The following is a 19,315-nucleotide window of genomic DNA, read 5'->3' as shown; positions in this document are numbered from 1 at the left end:
ATTTGTGAAACCTCACAAACATCTCCCATGGTTTCAGTGGGTACAGGCTTCTCTTCCATCACACTCTTAGACAACAAAGAGCAGAACTGTACACCATATTGCTGACAGATGAAATCTGTAAGTACTCTTCATGCAAAGCAATTTTTGCACCCTGACCATTTGTGCCTTCATACGTACAACGGACTGGTTGCACAGCAGACATTTTGACATGTCACAGCCGGAAACTCGTAGGTATAAGAACGACAGCTGCATTCCATTTAGGGGAGGTCTTGCTATTGTGCACACTGGTTCACTGACACCCTTACTGGGACACTTAATGGAAGTGAGTCTTTGTTATTGTTATTCAGAATCGGAATCAGAAATATTTTGCCAAGTAGTAAAAGTACACTTAACCAAAGGAAAAGTCTATAGACAATGTTAAAGGCTGTGCACTCATAATAAACCCATGAAGGTGACTTATGGGTGTGCAGAGCCTTAAGAATATGTGAGTGCTACTTTTAGTATTGCTGCATTTGTATTTATTTCATTTCTGTCAAATGTGAAATGCCCAATCTGTAATGTACTTACTAAGGGTGTAAACAAAAGGAGGCTGTGTTAACGGACCAAATAGTGGGAGTCACCAGTGGCGTGATGTGGGAACAACTGTGATAAAGCCAATTTAGACAATTTTAGAAGTTTAGAAGCAGATTCATAAAAACAAAGACACAAAGTGTGACACATAACGCTGCTAGTATCAAGCAAGGCTAGTATAAAGAACTGCAACAGACTGCTTAGAGCTGGTGTTTCTTCATTCACATCAAAACATATCAAATACATGACACATGATCACAAGTCCAAACACCCTGACCTTTAGCAAAAGCAAAACCCACACAAGGCCAAGTAACTTACTTATTGTTACATTTAGGAAATCCCAGGTTTCTCTGTCCATGGTGATCAGTGTTTTTGTTGAGACCACATGAGTATATTATCAGACAACCAGCTTGGTCCAGACGAAGAGAACATTAGAGAAAAATATCATTAAAAACACCTCCGCAGTAATCACACACAAAGCCACGGCGGGAAACTTTCCCATCAGTGAAGCCCCAGAGCGTGCAGAAAGAGGAGGGGGGTGTATAAGAGTCACCACCTACCGGTTAGTGGAGAGGGAGACCCTTGGATGTAGCTCATCCTTCGTGGCAGCAAAGTGTCCCATAATATCCCCACTAGAAAAAACTACAATAGTGATATTTCCTGTCTTCTTCAAACTTTACACTGTTTTGAAATGTTTCGTTGCTAGGTTCAGTCTGACTCTCTTTTCAGTACGTGGTAACTTGTCCTGCTAGATAAACTCTGCAAGTGTACGGTAACGTTAATAATAATAACAACATGGCTAACACTGGAAGACTTAATAACTCTCCTGGTTGTTTACTAACTTTCTGGTTCAGCTGACGGCTGGCATCATTGCACATTTTAAATGGAGAGTTGTACTGCAGCACGAACCGTGATACATGTGAGAATTTACTAGTCTGTGAGTTAATTGAAGGATAATTAATTTCACCTGGCTTCCTTCGGCAGACATGATTGCCTCTTCCGGTGGGTGTCATACCTAGTTTCACCACATACACTGGCGGCGCTGTTTTACCATGTTTAAGAAACTCAATAAAAAATGAAAAGAAATTGTTGCGACAGCACTGTAAACAATAAAAATACATTTAAAAAGTTACTCATTTAAGTGAAGAATTGAATCATTTCAGACTTTCAATTTCAGCTGTTTAATGTGGAAGCACCCAAATAATGAAAAATCTGGTTCACAGCTTACTATGAACAATTTTAGAAATACAGAATTTATGTCGGCAAAACTATTTTTAGTTTTTTAAAAAACTTAAAGTTTGAGTTTGACTTAAAAGTTAAACATTTAGTGAATTACATTTGCCCTGAAATTATGAGTTTTCTCAACTCTCTCTTTTTTACAGTGAATGCAATACAAATAAACTAACTCTTGCAACCAAAACAATAGTCTATCTCGCCCTCTCTTGTAGGACAAGTCAGTTTTGCTGTGACAGACAACAATTCCCAGGATGAGGCCCAAGTTTGGAAAACTATCTGTCATAACAAGTAAAGTTTGGGAGAGAGGTTGCCTGTCCATGACTGAGCCCAGGCCCCTGCAATACAGTTACAATTCAGTTAACTTTATTTCACAAGGATAACCTACTCAATATCAATACTGCTTCCCAATAAAGCCACATATTAAAAAATAAGGAATGCACCAGCCAGGTTGTTTTGTGACTGTAACTGTCGTGCTCTACCTTTCTTTCAGGCTGAATTGGCACAAACCTTTACCCCAAACTAGAAGAAAGTAGTTGGAAACTTAACAGTTTGTTCTTCTGAGGGCTCATTAGTGGCACATCTGTGAAAAACCAGTAGTCAGTAAAGAAATGCTTTGGGTGAACATGTCATTTTGGGCAAAGCTTCACACAAACATCTGTTTTACTAACAGCTGCTCCGACTTGAAACCAAACACAAGAGATTACAAAATCTGAATTTTTTACTTTTCTTTTTAACTCTCACTTCAAAATACTCACAATATTAAAACTTGCAAGAGAAGGTCATGGCAGATATTCGGTGAAAAGATATGAATGTGTAATGAAAAGTCAGAGTGAAATGATTGCCACTTTTGAAAATGTCACCTTCCAAGAGCTCAGGGTGTCAGTCGCGCTTTGCAGTCGTTCTCTCCTCACAATTCAGTCTACATTAGTCTCAAACATGTGACTGCGCTCCTCAGCACAAATGACCTTTGGATTGGTCAAAGAAGTCAGAGACTACAGAGGACTTTGATGGTGCAGTTGAAGGTTTTCGGAGCAGATCTGAAGGAATGAAGGATTCGAGGGAGCTCTGATAAAACCACACGGATAGACCTTTTTTGGCAGACATAATCGTCTGCATCTACATGTAATTGATGATACTTGGCTAATTGTATTCATTGTTAACCCATGACCTCATATGATCAATAAGATAGAGATCATGAACTTGGGGTTTCCAGTTCTCTCTACCTAAGCATTTCACTCCTTCTTTCACCGTAAAATCCCCATCCCATTGAATATTCGCGAGCCTGTCTCTGCCGCTGTGGATCGACGGATTATTTTCCGACAACCTCCTGTCTTTGTACCTTCTCCCGCTCCTGTTTCACCTCCATAGCTTCTCCTCCAGAATGCAGAACAGTCAGTTGAAATGAGTAACGGCTGGGCGTTTCTGCTAGATCGACATACGTTACCGGACCATCCATCAAGCTGCTGACAGCTGGCCGATGCTTTCTCCAGAAGAGGAGCCCGTACCCATGTGCACGACACACATGCACACTCCCACTCTTAAAATCTCCTATCAGCCGTTTTGAGTTCCCTTACCCTGCATTAAGCTGGCTGGGTTGGGACTGAGGGAGGGTGAGAGCTGGATAGAAAGCTGTAAGGCACACTGTAAAGGCACAGGGATGGCTGAAGCTGTAGCTGTTCTCTTGATGCTGTTATACAAGGAATCAAATGGGAGCTGTATTGTGTGCTCAACCTGGGATGATTGGAAAGAAAATCCCAACGTTTCCCTCTCTGCCAGGCGTCAGCACACTGCGGCCCTCCAATCCCCTTGTCAGAAACCTCAGTACCTCTGCAGAGCTGCTTTTTCATGGAGTTACACTATGTCAATTTTTCTACTTGTACTACTATAACTACTCTGAGTTTTCTCTCTCTCTCTCTTTTACTCTTTTTCACTAATGTGCAGAGTTCCTGCAGGCTTTCTTTTCATCAGCCTTTCTATCTCTCCTCCCAAGCACTGTCACCAATTGTAGGTCACAACTGAGTGTGACAAGGGAGAAGTGTTTCAGCTCAATAGCTTGCAATTCTGTGCTTTCTCAAGCTCTTTCTCTCTTAATTTCTCGGATTTCTGTGTTTCTCCCTGTCTTTAAAGCATAATACATCATATATTCCACTGCCCAGGGCTTCAAAGCATTCATTTATCTATTGGACCACCCAGCACCAACCTCTGTGCTTTTCTAACCCTTGAATCCTACATCCAATGTGATGAGTTTCATGTACAGGGATATGTTACAGGTGCTTGAGAGACACTGGAAGTATCTCAAAGTGGTCATTGAACACTAACTCAATGGACAAAATTAATCATAATTCAGGATCATAAAACAGACCTTAAACACTACTTGCACATAATTGTTCTACATCATTTTGTGGTCTACTACAGTGCGATCTTCCACAAACAAATATACAGGAACATTTAGACAACTTCATCAGTGGATGGAGTTTGCTCAGTTGGAGCAACCTTGCCTCCTAGAAATTATGTTTATGCTACTAATTTGCTTTTAAATACACATTTTGAGGGTGAGGGTTAGGGTTAGGGTCATTTTTTGTTCACAGAATGCAGGACTTAGACTGAGCTCTGCATCCTCAGTCTCACATATGTTTAGGCAATAAAAACACTTTGGTCAGGTTGAGGTCGGATGCTGGTTTCAGTTTAATGTTAATCAAGTAAACACGCCATGCCTCATGCTTCAAGTCACTGTTAAATATTTAACCAAAACCACTATCTTTTCTGACCCTTTATCAAACACTGTGAGTGCCTAAACACAACCATAAAAAAGTTGAATCTAAAACATCAAAATAAACTACTGTGCGCTGGAATCACTGTGATTTATTTAGGAGCGAACAATGCGTTCCCCTGCAGCTTCCTCAGGTTCACTCAGCAAAAGGGATATCTAGCTTTAGTTGCTATAAGGGTTTGGGATATTGTATTGTAAGAGCAAGAAAGAGAGATAACATTGCAAACTTTACAATTCATTATCAACCTTTTACTTTTAGATTAAATAACAAAGTCCCTCATTATGCTGATAGAAAACATAATCATAATCATTATGTCTCTTCCTTAACATTCTTGCTATTGCAGATTAGCTGGATATGAATGTCATTTCAAGGGTTAGCTTTTTCACAAAATACAAAAAATATAAGACTTTTGATAATCACAGTGAATTTGACAAAACAATCCCAACTCTACGTCCACTAACAAGCTTTTTCCAGAGCTTTCAACCATATCACACATGGCGTTATGACACATATGAGAGGTCTAAAAAGATTCAAACAGATCTCCATGACAACTGAGAAAACTCCATCTGTTGAGAGTAGTAAGAGAGCCTTGAGGTAGGATTATCATTATAATTAGTATTATTATTGTGAGTATAATATACGCTTTACAATGACGATATAATACTTATAATTGAGGTTCTCATTAATATAGATCCAACAAGGGAAAAGGAGAAACATTTTTGTACAAAGTACACAGTATTAAAACGTTGTTTTCCGGACCTTTCAGCCCCTAATCTTGAGAAGGACAGGGGTCTGAGACATCAGCAAATAATTACAAATCAATAGAGCTTTAGTGTGTGACACATTTCTTCATATTTTCCAGGAACAACAAAGGTGACATGAACAACAAAAGCACTGCTGCTTGAAAACCAAAGCAAGCAGTCTGGAAGTAATGTTTCTGATATTTGTCATCCTATTTGACAACCAAAGGAAATACAATTGTAAATTTTTCACTGGCTGAACAGGTAGGTAATAGAATATTCGGTGGTTCCTTCGTTTTTGCTCTGACTCAGAATTCATTATCACTCCTGGTATGAAACAGTCAACTCTGGTGCAATTAATAAACAATAAAACAGATGGAAGCAAAATGTTTTGATTGATATTTTTAGAAAACTTGCAGCACTTTGACAAAACCAAATTAGGGCTTCATACTGAGATGAATTATATAGCTCTAGCAATTTTCAAATCTGTGTGTAAATTGCTTTTCATTGCTGCAATATGTGAGTACAAGAGTGGTAGAGAGCACTTTCCCTTTCTAGTCCTGTTCCCCTCAGTCTCTTTAAGGGTTTTGAAGACTCCTGCTGGAACATGGATGTCACTCTTACTTCTCCTGCAACCTTTCATGAGTATTGTAGTGCATTTGTGTTAATAAAAAAAAGTCTTTAAGGAGCATAACTGTAATGTTTATTGTAGCTTTCCTTCTTTTCTTGCTTGAGTGGATGAGTTGACATGTTACTATACATTCCTATTCCAAAGCAGGGTGCCAACAACACAGTTAGCTTTGTTGTGCAGCGTTGGTGTTGAATGATGTTAATAAATGTCTCGTCTATTGTAGTACTCCCAGCTGCTGTTTTGCATTTTGCCTGCTATTATTCTGTGTTCATTCAGCTCCTTAGTTTTTGCTCCTAGTTTTGGTATTCTTTTCTTCTTCTAGTTTGTCTGTTCAAACCAGATGGGGTTCTTTCTATTCATTCATTCTGCATCCCTTGTTTTGTTGTTTGTTTCTTTTGTGTGTTTCTTTTGTCTAGTTTGTCTCTCCTCCTCGTTTGGTTAGAGGAGCCATTTTGCGTCAGGAGACTACTTACCCCTTGAGGTCCTCTCACTGCCTGTTGTGGTGTAAGAGCAATGGAAACTGCTACATCTGGTTGCCGTCAGTTTGGTTCCAGTATGTACGCCCATTATGAATAAATGGTGGCTCCCCTAGATACACCTCACTGAAGTCTGCCTCTCACAATCATCCTCAGCCGTCTTATACAAATAGTTCTCTGTTCTTTTTTCATACTATACTTTTTTACATAATAGAGATGTTTTTTTTTTCTTTTGTAGAGCCTTTTCTCCGCAAGTTTTATCTTACTGTGTCGCCCCTCGGGCCTGGGGATCGAGCTGAGGACTTTTGATGCATCTCTCTCTGCCTCATTGTCCTCTTTCTAATGTCTATAATAAAGACACAGAAATGCCCCAAAACACTTAAAAACTCTTCCTGTACTTTATCTGCAAGCCAGTTCAGGCAGATTAGCTGTGCTGTGTCACAATCACATATGATGTTTTTATTCCCTGCAACATGTATCCAATGTGCCCTGAAATGTGCAGTGAATTTGCAGATTGAAACTAATTGAACACCACTTGCGTCTGTATCTGATGACCTGGGAATGAGAATGAGCTGTGAATTGTGTAGGAGAAATTAAGGCGGCTGCAAAACTTGAGAAAAAACATCTATCTACAGCCAGTGTTTGGTTTGTCACTTCCGGGCTACTGTAGAAACATGGTGGTTTCAAATGGTGGACAACATATCTACACTGTAGTGTAGATACAAATGGTAACGAAAACACAACAATTCCTATATTCAGGTGATTATGCACTAATGAAAACATACCTATGAATATTATATTCCATTTCTGCCAGTAGATCGTCCTAGATGTTCACATTTTTCCCTTGACTTTGAGTGTAGTTATGTCAAATTTGTTTGTATTAAGTCCAAACACATCTTTAGTCTTCCAGGTTTGAAGTTTATTGTAGTGACGTACGTCTAGGTCAGTGTCTAGACTATAAATATCTAGTCGGGACATACTTTGCGTTTTACCTTGAGTTGTATCAAATGCAGGTGAAGGGTAATAGCGGGTGAAGGTTTTGGTACACACCTCTTTCTCATTTAAACGTCCAATCCACTTTAAACTCAAAAGGGCAGACTAATAATTCCAAAATGTATCTCAAATATGTGGTGCAAAAATATATCCACACTTGGCCACTAAACAAACTCCCATATCCCCTAGCTGAAAGCACCTCTGCAATCAAACTGTCGAGCCTCATCCAGCACCTAAAAAATAACCTCTTCACTCTATCCTTAATGTGGGGATTTGAATAAAAACTTATGTTGAAATACAGAATGATACAGGCCACAACAATGTATAAAGTAGCTCAAATCATCTGCGCTCACATAATAAATAATACATCTTTTTTGTGTGAGCTGCATGAATACAAGTATTGTAAGCATAGTTTACAATATTACAATAATCATCTTTAAGAGTATCAGTACACAAATCATTTGAACATATTGTACAAATACACCGTCACTGCTATACAGATATAATAGTGAGTAGCACAATGAAAAGGAGACAGTAGTAGTGGTAAAGCACAGACATCAGGTGACTGATGGGGCTCTCAGTAAAAAGTTTGCTCTCTCTGGTCCTATATCATCTCCTACAGGGACATTTTTGGAACAGGTTGGAACAGGTGGTTAGCAGGATGGGCAGGTTCAACAGTAATTCTTCCCTGCCATTAGTTCACCATGTTGACAGTCCACTCTTTCATCCTCCTGCAGAAACTGGCAATTCAGAATGTCTAAAGGCACAACATTTCAGAAGCACTACATTAAACTTTGGAGTAATCCCTCTCCCTATCACAATACATCTGTCACTCTAGCACATTGTCAATTTAAATTAAGGCATAAAGAGTTGTGTGCTATAATGACCAGAGGGATTCCCATGTGCTGGTTTGGGTGATGGTGGTGGTTTAGAGTAAGGAAAGCACAGAAGACAGTAATCACAGTTATACAGGGGGATCATTATTTGGTGAGCCTGTTCAGTTATCTGCAGGATTTCTTTAAAGGCCAGGGTTGTAAGTCTCTATTTCTTCACACACATCTGTTACACTGCTTTACACTGGAATAGTGAACACACAGATTGGGAAGAAAGGGACGAGTGCATGTTTCTATTTTTATTGTGTATTGTGGATTAACCTGTTTGGGGCCCTGGGGCATAATTTTATTGTGGGCCCCTGTTGACCCCCACGCTCATCCCACTCTCTTTGCCTTTGTACCCTGTCACATTCAAGTACTCATCAAAAGCAGTTCACACAGGGGACCACATATGGCAACTTTTTTATATTTTGTCTTAAGGCCAAGAAAGCAACCAGCACTCTGCTGGAATATTATGTCCCTCCAGTGTCAGTTAGGTCATGCTATTGATTAAACACACATTTATTTTGGAATACAGACCATGTAAGCAAAATGTCAGCTAAAATATCCATACATCAGTGTTTTTTTTTCTTATTTAGGATGTGGTGGCACCAAGCTATACAGCCCAGACGTGCTTGTCCAGTGACTCTTTCTTTGTGGGGGAGCTGGAGACACTCATAAGCGTGCTGTAATCTTTAATTCCTCCGGTGTGTTTAGAGTCAGTCTCATGGTCTTCTACTAGTTGGAAGTGCCTGGAACACCTCCAAGGGAGGCATTCAGGAGGCATCCTGATCAGATGCCCAAACCACCCCTGCTGATGCAAGGGAGCAATATTTCTACTCTAGCAACCCAGCAAAAGGAACTGGACACAATCTCATTCTTTCGGTTGTAACACAAGCATATTGACCATATGTGAGGTTTGGTGGGAAGCTCAACCAGTAAATCAGCTTCTCCATGAGGCTCAGCTTCCTCTTCACAACAGTCCAGTATAACATCTGCATTACTGCCGCTTCACACTCAGCCACAAACGATCCCAGTGCGCCCTGGAGGTGTCTAAACCATTTCATTTGCAAAAAGCAGAAATGCAATCTTGAGGAAACCATACCAGACACTGTCCACACCTCGGCTTCGCCTCCAGATTCTGTCAGTGAAAATCATGAATAGGATTGGTAACAGTGCAGAACCCTGACAGAGCCCAACGCCAACCGAAAACGCGCCTGACTACCAACTGAGAATGCATATGTGAATGTAATAAAACTAGATTTTGGAATTACAGTAAACTAAATTTAGCATTGACCAATTTTCCGTTTTTCTAAACAACTTTGCAATAAATCATAGGACCAAGCAAACCTGGGGCCATCAGATTCCCCTGAGGGTCTGGGGCCAGGGCAGCTGTCCACTTTCTCCTCTTGATATTCCAGTCTCAGTTCTGAGAGAATCAAAGAGTTCATGTAAGGGTACCCAAAGTCTTCAACTTAATCATTACTTTAAGTATTCAGTCTGTGTTTCTGGTGATGCCTCAGGCTGGGTGGTCCTGGAGACTCGCCAGTGTAATCAAGAAACTCCTGGTATTCTTTTATTTCCCCACTATCTGATCCTCGAGGAACCTTCCTGATCACTGTGACTGTAATATTTAAAAGCTAATACTGTTCTTAAAAACCTTATATTAGTTTTGAAACTAGTCTTTGTTCAGTGTAGGTTCTTTAGAGGATTTAGGAACCCCACAGAGAGGCGTCTGTTAGTTTCGTCTCACTAAATGAACCTAAGAGCACAGCATGAGAGTGAGCGTGTTGAAGAACTGTTGAGCAGTAACATGAAAGCTCATTTCCTAATGCAGGGGGACAAGTCGGAGCAGCAGCAGTAACAATATGCGTCCTTGGAGACTGGGAGAGTGTGCTGGTCATATAGCCTGCATCCCAAACACCCCTCTGTGAGTCTGACAGGTGAGATGTGAGATTAATGGTATCTTTTTGCTCTCAAAGAAAGTCACTGAAGGCCATGGTGATTGGCAGAGAGATTCAAGGTCATAGAGTTCTTTTACATGTCAAAGGTGAGATGAGGTTCGGAATATAAAGTGAAAATCAATTCTAAATCAACTCTGAACTGTGTACTCTGGACAACTGTAAGATACTGTGCATTATAGCAGACTGCAAAAACACACGACAGGCTTATCTTCAGCACTGATAAATGTGCAAAAGTGCCATTATATGATGTTCATTTTCATCTGACCGTAGCAAAGTCAGTTTACATTAAAAAAAACACAAAGGAGGCAGTTTACAGATACTGTAACCTTACAGTGCAAGGGCCTATTCTCCTCCTCCTTCTCAGCTCCTGTCGTGCTGAGAGTTCTCCTCCTGTTCATAATTCCTCTGTGTGCTTCACTTCACAGTCCTCCCAAGATGAAAAGACAGCCCTGAAATTGCCCACAGGAATGGAAGTGAGTGTGAGTGACAGTCTGTCTACCTGTATTAGCCATGTGATGGACACGTGACCTGATGGGAGTTAATTTTTCTTTATGCCCATTGTGTGCTTATGGTACATCTTATTGGTAAAGAAAATGATTGATATTGATTGAGAAATCTAGTTCTATTGTGGTTTGCATTTGGTTTCTGATTTTCATATTCAGAGAATAGCGAGCTAGCAAGCTTTGAGATGCAGTAGGCTGTCGTCTAACTCCAGTGTAACCCATCCGTGTCAGGTGACATAGTGTAAAGAGCAAGTGTAAGGAGGTGGTTGGGGTGGATGGATGGACAGCTCAAATAAACACAGGACTGGGGTTCGTGTTTCTACCCAAATCATGATGTTTTCCTTGATCTAGCCTAGTAGTTTTGTTGCTTAAACCTAACCAAACTGTTTCACAATGTTAACCACGTGTCATACAGACACTCATCTCCTTCATTATGAGATGCCTATGTAGATAGATAGATAGATAGATAGATAGATAGATAGATAGATAGATAGATAGATAGATAGATAGATAGATAGATAGATAGATAGATAGATAGATAGATAGATAACTCTGAGGTCTGTAACCATCCTCTCCAACTTGAACTCTAAAACTAAAAGTGCCGTTAATAAAGGTATTGAATTGATTGTTCTCAATCATAAAATACACTTGTTATAAACTGTTTTAGTCCTTGTACATCACACTGAGACTCCGTACAGCTGTTTTATCAAACACTGGCACTGCGCCCTTCAAAGCCCAGATGAACTGAAACAACCTGAGAGGCAATCTGAGTCAACAGCGAACTCCCGACAGATTCCCTGCCGCCCTCCCAACACAGCCCATGTCAGGGGAATAATGGCTGTGGGCTTCGACTGTTAGCAAAGGCCTCTCTGGATATGTGAAGCTCATAGATTCTGCAGTTGATGAGCACATAGGTGTCAGGAAGAGGCAGTTTCCTAGGATTTATATCCCAGCTGCCTGGCAGATGAGGGCTTGCTGAGACTGGATGAGGAACACAGCGTTGTTTTAGATGTCACAGCTGTTTGTTCTCACTGGTTGAAGGCGTGAATCCCATTTCTTTCCACCTGTACAGACCCGACTGTCGTAAATAAAGATAGACACACCTACAAATTCTCACACATCCAGGACCTTCCACTACATGGTACTATTAACAATCGCAACAAAATGTAATGTAACAGTGTAAAATGAGAGCCCTGCAATAAAGAATAATTACTGTTTACTTTGACTTCATCTTTGCCTCATGGGGTTTATACAGTAGTTTTGACATCTAACAAATATCCACTGACATTTTATTTGGTCACACATAATGGTGTAACATAATTCCCCTGTGTCTTTGTAGGCAGTCATTCAATCTTTGATAAATAACTGAACAAAAAGAAGCTGTCTGGCTTATGTTTCTGGCAGTACTTCCTAAGTTCTGAAGGCTTAAGTTGTAAAAACAAAAACTGGTGTTTAAATCTAACAACAGAAGGTATAAATCAACTTTAAACTGCATAAATCTGTTTTTTTTAGCAGTAGCTCATTTAGACATTTGGCAGACACAGGGAATACATTATCATTCATGTAAATTCATGTTTCTGGCCACCTTGTAGATGTCAGTCCAGTATTTACTCTCCCTTTAGCTCTCTTTTTGTTCTCCACCAACTAATAAGAAAAACATCTTTTTCTTTAATTGTTAAATGCTCCATTATTTTCTCAAGCTAATTGCTGACTTTGTCTGTCTGCCATGTGGTGCTAGGCAGGTAGCCTGCACTTGGTTTTTCAAGCTGCTCTACGGTAGGTTTATGAGAGCAGTGAGAGTGAACCAAAACAATCAGCTGACAGATGCTATAAATCTTTTAAATCTCAACAGAGCTGAGGGGAACTCTGGGGTTAAGTAATAATTCTCTGACTTCATCTCTACAAAGGGCCCCTTTTACATACAAGTCGTTATGAGATTCATTTTTAATATCAAAATATTGACTAAAGCTGCTTTAAAGGTCTAGTGTGTACCATTTAGGAGGATCTATTGACAGAAATTGAACATTATATTCATAGGTATGTTTTCATTTGTGTATAATCGCCTGAAAGTAAGAATTCTTGTGGGTTTTTTTTTACATTTTTGGCCATGTTGAACCACCATGTTTCTATAATAGCCCAGAATGGACAAAGGGCGAAGTGAGGGAGTGGCTGTCTGCAGTATCCTAGCTAGATGCCACTAAATCCTTCACACTGGACCTTTAACTCAATTCAACTCATTTAGCACAATCACTGTTCAGTAGTATATGTAGACTGGGAAGGATATTTGTTTTTCATTGGGCTTTTGCTCAATCAATCAGGTGTTAACAGATGGAATGTGTTTAAAGTTAACAGTTTCACACATTTAAATCATGTTCAGCATTCCCCTGGCACTGTGAGGAAGTGAAATCAATAGAAACCCCACCACAGTTTGTCACTGTGTTAAAAAAATGAATCTTTCAGGATAGAGACCACCATTTAAAAGCTGACTGCGAGATGTGTACGGGATGCCAGATTGGCGTCACGTGTGGATTCGAGCAGCAGAAGCTGAGCTCAGTAGAAAACCAATAATCCTGTAAAGCGTGAAATGTGTTTATGCAGTGATTTCAGTGTAATATCTACGTGCTTGATTTGATGCATTTGATGATTTCATCATTTGCCATTTTTTCACGGTGACAGGAAAGCATTCACATGGATCACTGTCTCCATTCACAATATAGTTGATGTCAGTCTCTTGTGTGAAACAAATGAGCGCATGTGCACTTTGATTTACTGAACCAACCTTATTTCTGGATTTGTCAAAACATTTCAAAACAAGTGTAGGTTGGGTTGTCATTCAGTTAATGGTGTTATAATTGAAAATGCTGATCTGTATGTTGGTGCCATCCTGGCATCCTCAGGGCCAGATCTGATTCAAGATCAGCTCAAAATGAGAATAAAGTGCATTATCACACTGAAGTCTCTCCGGATGGTTTAAAATAAAGATAATATTGGTAAAAGCATCAGAACAAATTAAAGAAAGCTGCGCTATCAGTATCATGTTAAGATTAAGTCACACACAAATAGTTATTCTCAAGTTTCAAAAAGAAATGACTGTTTGTTTTTTCTTCATTTAATAGCCAGAATGTGCCAGTGTGTCTGTACAAGTATAATGACAACTCCGACAGATACCAGCAGAAACAACATGCTCTCTGTGTTTAAGGGAGCGCTCACGAGGATGCTCACAATATTTTTAAGGTCAGTTGATGGAAGGCCTTTAAAAAAAATCAATGTGTGGTGGTTAAATTTCCCCTGGGTGGTGTGCTGCTCATCAAGTAACTAACAACCACAGGGCTCAAATGAGTACCTCAGAAATACTTTGAGGAAGTGCATGCTGCCCAAAATGGAACCAGTAATGACTACACAGAGGGAAAGTGTGGACCACACTCGATCTTTGGCCTGCAGGGCTTCCAACAATGACGGTAAATGAGATGCTGTTTGAGTCAGATGAAGGTCAGACGAGTGAATTCCAAATTTCGGCAGATGTTGAGACTTTGTGGGTGTAATATTTGGAAAACAATGGCACATAATTCACATCTTTCTGCACAAAAATGGCAATCAGCGCTAATCATCTGCAAGACCTTCAACAGCATACGTTCAATTTAATTACTGCAGGTCTTCCTCTGTGGTCTCTCGCCCCCTCTTCTTCATTGTCCACCTCTCTCTCTTTGATTGACTCTCTCTTTCTTGCTCTCCCTCCCTTCCTTCCTGTCCTGTCCAGTCCAGTACTGGATAAATGAAAACCCATCAAGAAGATATCAAGATAAACATAAAAGTAGTCTGGGGTTGACAAGAAAATAAGAGTCATCCATCAAAGGGCTTGGCTACTTACACAACGTGTCAGAGGAACCCTTAGGATCTCAACACACTGCCTGGCTCTCTTAAATTTAGGACACTGAACCGGATCACCACATCAGACAGTTGGACAACAAACTCAAGAGATAGGGAAAAAAGAGAGTTTTAAATCTGGGGTTTTTTGTTAACATTGCTGACCAGTTAGGGGTCCTGGAGAGCGTTGCACCTTTCAGGGAGATGGTAGAGGAGAAAGTCTTCATCTTCATATCAGACAACTGGAATCTGCATCATCCTTCTTTCTCCAGGTTTCCCCTGACATATCTGACGTCAGAGCTTGTCTCTTTTTTTTCAACCATCTCCCTAATGCTCCATTTCACTTGCACAGATGAATGAAAATTGGCGGGCCACATAATTTCTTGTCCATTCCTTTGGTACAGATAAGCCAGTGTTTATACAGTTTTGTCCTCCCTGCTAATGTACACCACCGTCCTGATTCCACAAAATGAAACCTTGTCCACGATTTAATCTCACTTTTCACCTGGTTATAAATCATTCTTGGTACTGTATAAAGCTACTATGTGCTTCACAGTGCTGCAATCACTGGAAACATCTAAATGTACTGAATGGGAATAGAAGACAATTGTACAATTTCCCACAAATCAATTCAAGGTCAACGACACAGATCAATTAAGAGGGTAATGATGCAGTATATTAGACTTCGCTACCTGTGAGTTCAGTGTGATATGAGGAGGTCATTAAAGAGGGATGACTTTGCCCCAAGCATCTCAAAGTCACATTTATAAATTCCTTCAAGTCAATACTTCATTATGAGGAAGTTGTACTGCTGGACAAGATCAGCATGTAGCTTTAGTAACCAGTGAAAAACTTCAGATCCTGATTAAATGGGATGTTAGACAGAGCAGATGAAGTGCAGCACAGTTTCTGTTTCTGCTGCACTGAGCTGCTATATTCTGACTCCACAAAAATAGCTTCATTTTCATGGGACTGTCACCAATTCCCAGGAAATAAATTACATCTGGCTGTGAATTAAAAATGTCTCCAGATTAATTATTTCAGTGTGATCTGAAAAGAAAAGGAAAAAGGAAAACTCTCAAACTGTGTTTGTGTAATTAGCAGACCTGCTGTGTTGCACTTTATTTGAATATATTGCATATATTGCATGGCATAAAATAACTAATTTTTGGTTGGACTATAGAAAACTGTACATGCTGTTTACAGACTAATTAAAGGTTCTTATCTCTTAAGTAGGAAACAAGACTGAGAGTCTACAGACACACAAGCAGCTGTGTTAAGCTGTTCTTTGGCACAGCGGTGCGTTGAGCCTACATGCTATCATCCTAATAGTGGCGGTAATAATATGTTGATGTTAAGCGGGTGTTAAGCTAGTTCACCATCTTAGCTGAGCCTGTCAGCATGCTAGCATTTGCTACGCCAGCATTGTGCCAGAGCCGGAGCCAGGCGGAGGCAAAGAGGCCGAAGAAGAGGACGATGGAGGAAGCTGAGAAGAGAGAAGGAGAGATAGGTCGCCAGACGAGAGTAAATGTGGGACTGGCTTTTAGTTGCTGATGAGAGCTTCATGAAATAAAAGGCTGCAGACAGACAGTGAGCTGGCCTTCTTGCTGTTGGACTAGTCAGTAATATTAGTTGGCTTGCTATGTCTTGTGTTGTTGCACTTACGTGATGTTTGGCTGTGTTAGCAAAGTTGTCGACTAAAGTAATTTAATCATAACAAATGTAATATACAACTGTCCATATTTACCACAGTGGTATTACAACTGGGGTGCCGAATCGCACAAATGCCAAATCTTACATAGTGTTGCTTTAAGCAAGTATTATCATCTAAATGTACTTAAAATAATAAACGCAATAGTACACATTATGCAGCAGAGTGGATGCTGCCAGTGTTATAATAATAGTATATATTACATGGTTGGATTATTATTACATATGCAATAACATGTACTCTAAGCAGCATTTTAATGTTTTTGCAGGGTAAGGTAAGCCTGCTTTTTAGTACTTTACATTCCATTGGGTAGTTTATTTTATAATAATTCATCATATTTTATTAACCGATCACATGTTTTGTGAGTAAAATCTTTATCTGCAAAGTAACTGCAGCTGTAAGATAAATGCAGTGAAGTTAAAATGGAGTAGAAGTATAAATCAGAATTAAACTGAAATACATTCAGTTAAATATTATTAATTATCTTTATTAATAAAACTAGCAAGTTGTTGTTTATATTTCCACTGCATCTTAAGTACTGCAAAGAGTAGGATCCAACTGCAGAGCCTCCCTCTTGGGGACCCAAGTTTATGAATCAATGAAAAGAGTGCAGTCTTCCCAGGAGGGAAGTGAGATCTGCAGCATGTCAGTAACATTAAATGAAAGTCCCATCCACAGGCCTAATACTGATAGCAGTGACACTCGGTGCTGGCTTTTCAGTCTGAATGTACACAAGATGCAGCAGGCCTGTGTTCGACTGGTCATTGGAAAGTATTAGCAGCAGAAACTTGTTGAGGGAGGAACTATGGCCCAGGAACAAAAAATGGAACCTGGTTAATGGGCTGAAAATGCAGAGAAATCCAGTACCTGAATCTCTAGAAAGGTTTTTGGTTTCCTGGAAAAGGCTTAGAAGGAGTCATTAAGTGTTAGCATAAGTTAACAGTATGTCAGCATTTAATCTAATGCCTCTGAGGAAACCCCTTGCATTGACATTCATTTCCTTGGTCCCTCTTATATCCATTTCTGTTTCTCTCTGGGGCAAAGTGTAAGAAGTTGTGCAGAATAAGTTTATGAGAAATGCAACAAAACCCCTTCTCTAATTGGACTGCTTAAGGTTAGAAATTCCTCTGACTGACAGGTCAGGATAATGAGCCCAAATAAAAAGGAAGAAGCAGAGTAAGGCTATTTCGCATTGTGACTCCTTGGCAGTGGACAAAAGGCTTCTGCCACTGGCAGGAAAGGATCTTGGCAGAGATACACAGTACCTTTTGACCTCCACCTTGTTCTACTCTCAACTGTAAAGCTCTCCGCTTGTCCTACCAACTACCAGTACCTAGATCAGTCACATCTGGTATCATAACATACCCTGAGGCCTGACGATAATTAAATGGCTTTCAGCTGACACAGTGCAGCCGTCCAACTACCAGTCATGTGAAGATAACCCGGCTTGTTGCCATGTTTGCCCAGCACACAGGGCTGTGAAGAAGCTTTAACACAGGATTCTCTGGCTGAGTACATGCTTGAGTAGTAGCTCAGCTCCCTTTAGCCCTCCGATCCTCCAGCTGCACTGTGATAATCCTAAAACCACAGCAAGGACCTACAGCAACATTCATCACTGCCAGGTTGTAGGCCACAAGCCATTAGTTAGCAACCGTTCGCCCTTCCACACCAATACTCACCACTGAGAACAACACAAGCCGACAATAGTACCAAAAGGGGCAGAGGTACTTATTACTTATTATTGAGCAAGCGATGCATTCATGTGTAATTAAATATCCAACATAATTACTTAAAAGGCAGGTTAGAATTAGTTAAGGTCAATTAATCAACTCTTCTATTATTTTTCCGTTTGCTGGAAAATAGATTTTGGCGCATAAGCTCGTTCAGGTTTGCTTCCAGTAAGCTTTTTCTATCTATTTTGCTGTCGACTTGAAAAATCTGGCATAGAAGGAATGAAGATATATGGCTTCTATTAGCTGTTGTTATTTGAGGTAATACATCAAAAAAAAAGGTGGCACTTTAAATAAAGAGGGGTCAAAGGTGGTATTGTGTAACTAAAGCAATCATTAAATGAGGTGGAAGCTGCACTTCTTTTTCTCCTCAGCTTTGTGAGCAGTGATCCGAGTGTTTACCAGAAAAGGGGTATGAGGACATGCAGCACCCTCTTTTCTTCTCTTTTCACCATAATTAATTATCTTCAGTAAATTGGGTGGAAAAGGGGGCTTAAGAATGAAACAGTGTCTTCCTGTAATCCTGAGGTCTGTCAACTCTAACTGTGCTGATTAAAATAAACCCAACCAATTATGGTGAGTAAAATGACTCCGACACTCAAAGCTAATTTGCTGACATTGTCTCATGCGATCCTGCTCACATTTGTGTACACTTAAGGTGGCGTGGAGCAAACATGTACATTCAGCTAATCTAAACTTGAGCTGCGTTTCAACGGAACAAATGACGAGACAATGCTTTATTAATAGCAGCTCTGTGTGTGCTGTTCACAGGCAATACACACAGTGTAAGTGATTACCCAAGATGCACTGCATATCAGCTAATAAACTTCAAGTTCGACCATCAGAAGAAAAATAAATCCTGGGATATCACTCGAAGTGAGGGATAGTAATAAATCATTTGTGTGTGTGTGTGTGTGTGTGTGTGTGTGTGTGTGTGTGTGTGTGTCTATCTATGCATGGCCATAAAACATGTGGCACATGTAATAAAATATGATGACTCTGATGATAATTTACTGTAAATTACTCTTTTAGGGCCCACGATGCCTTTGTGTTCAGCGTCTACAATTTGTGTGAGTTTCTTAATCACTGCAGTTGGTTTCCATTCAAACAACAAATGTGCATCTACATACCAATCTATCACTAGCTGATGCTTCTGTTAATCTTACTACTTTTGAATGACAGACAGTTTGGAATGGAAACGTGACGTGGCAACGTGCCAGGACGGATTCTCGTTCACACACATTCACATTTTCC

This window comes from Dicentrarchus labrax, unplaced genomic scaffold, assembly GCF_905237075.1.
Source record: "Dicentrarchus labrax unplaced genomic scaffold, dlabrax2021, whole genome shotgun sequence".
NCBI lineage: Eukaryota > Metazoa > Chordata > Actinopteri > Moronidae > Dicentrarchus > Dicentrarchus labrax.
This window is presented reverse-complemented; position numbering follows the sequence as displayed.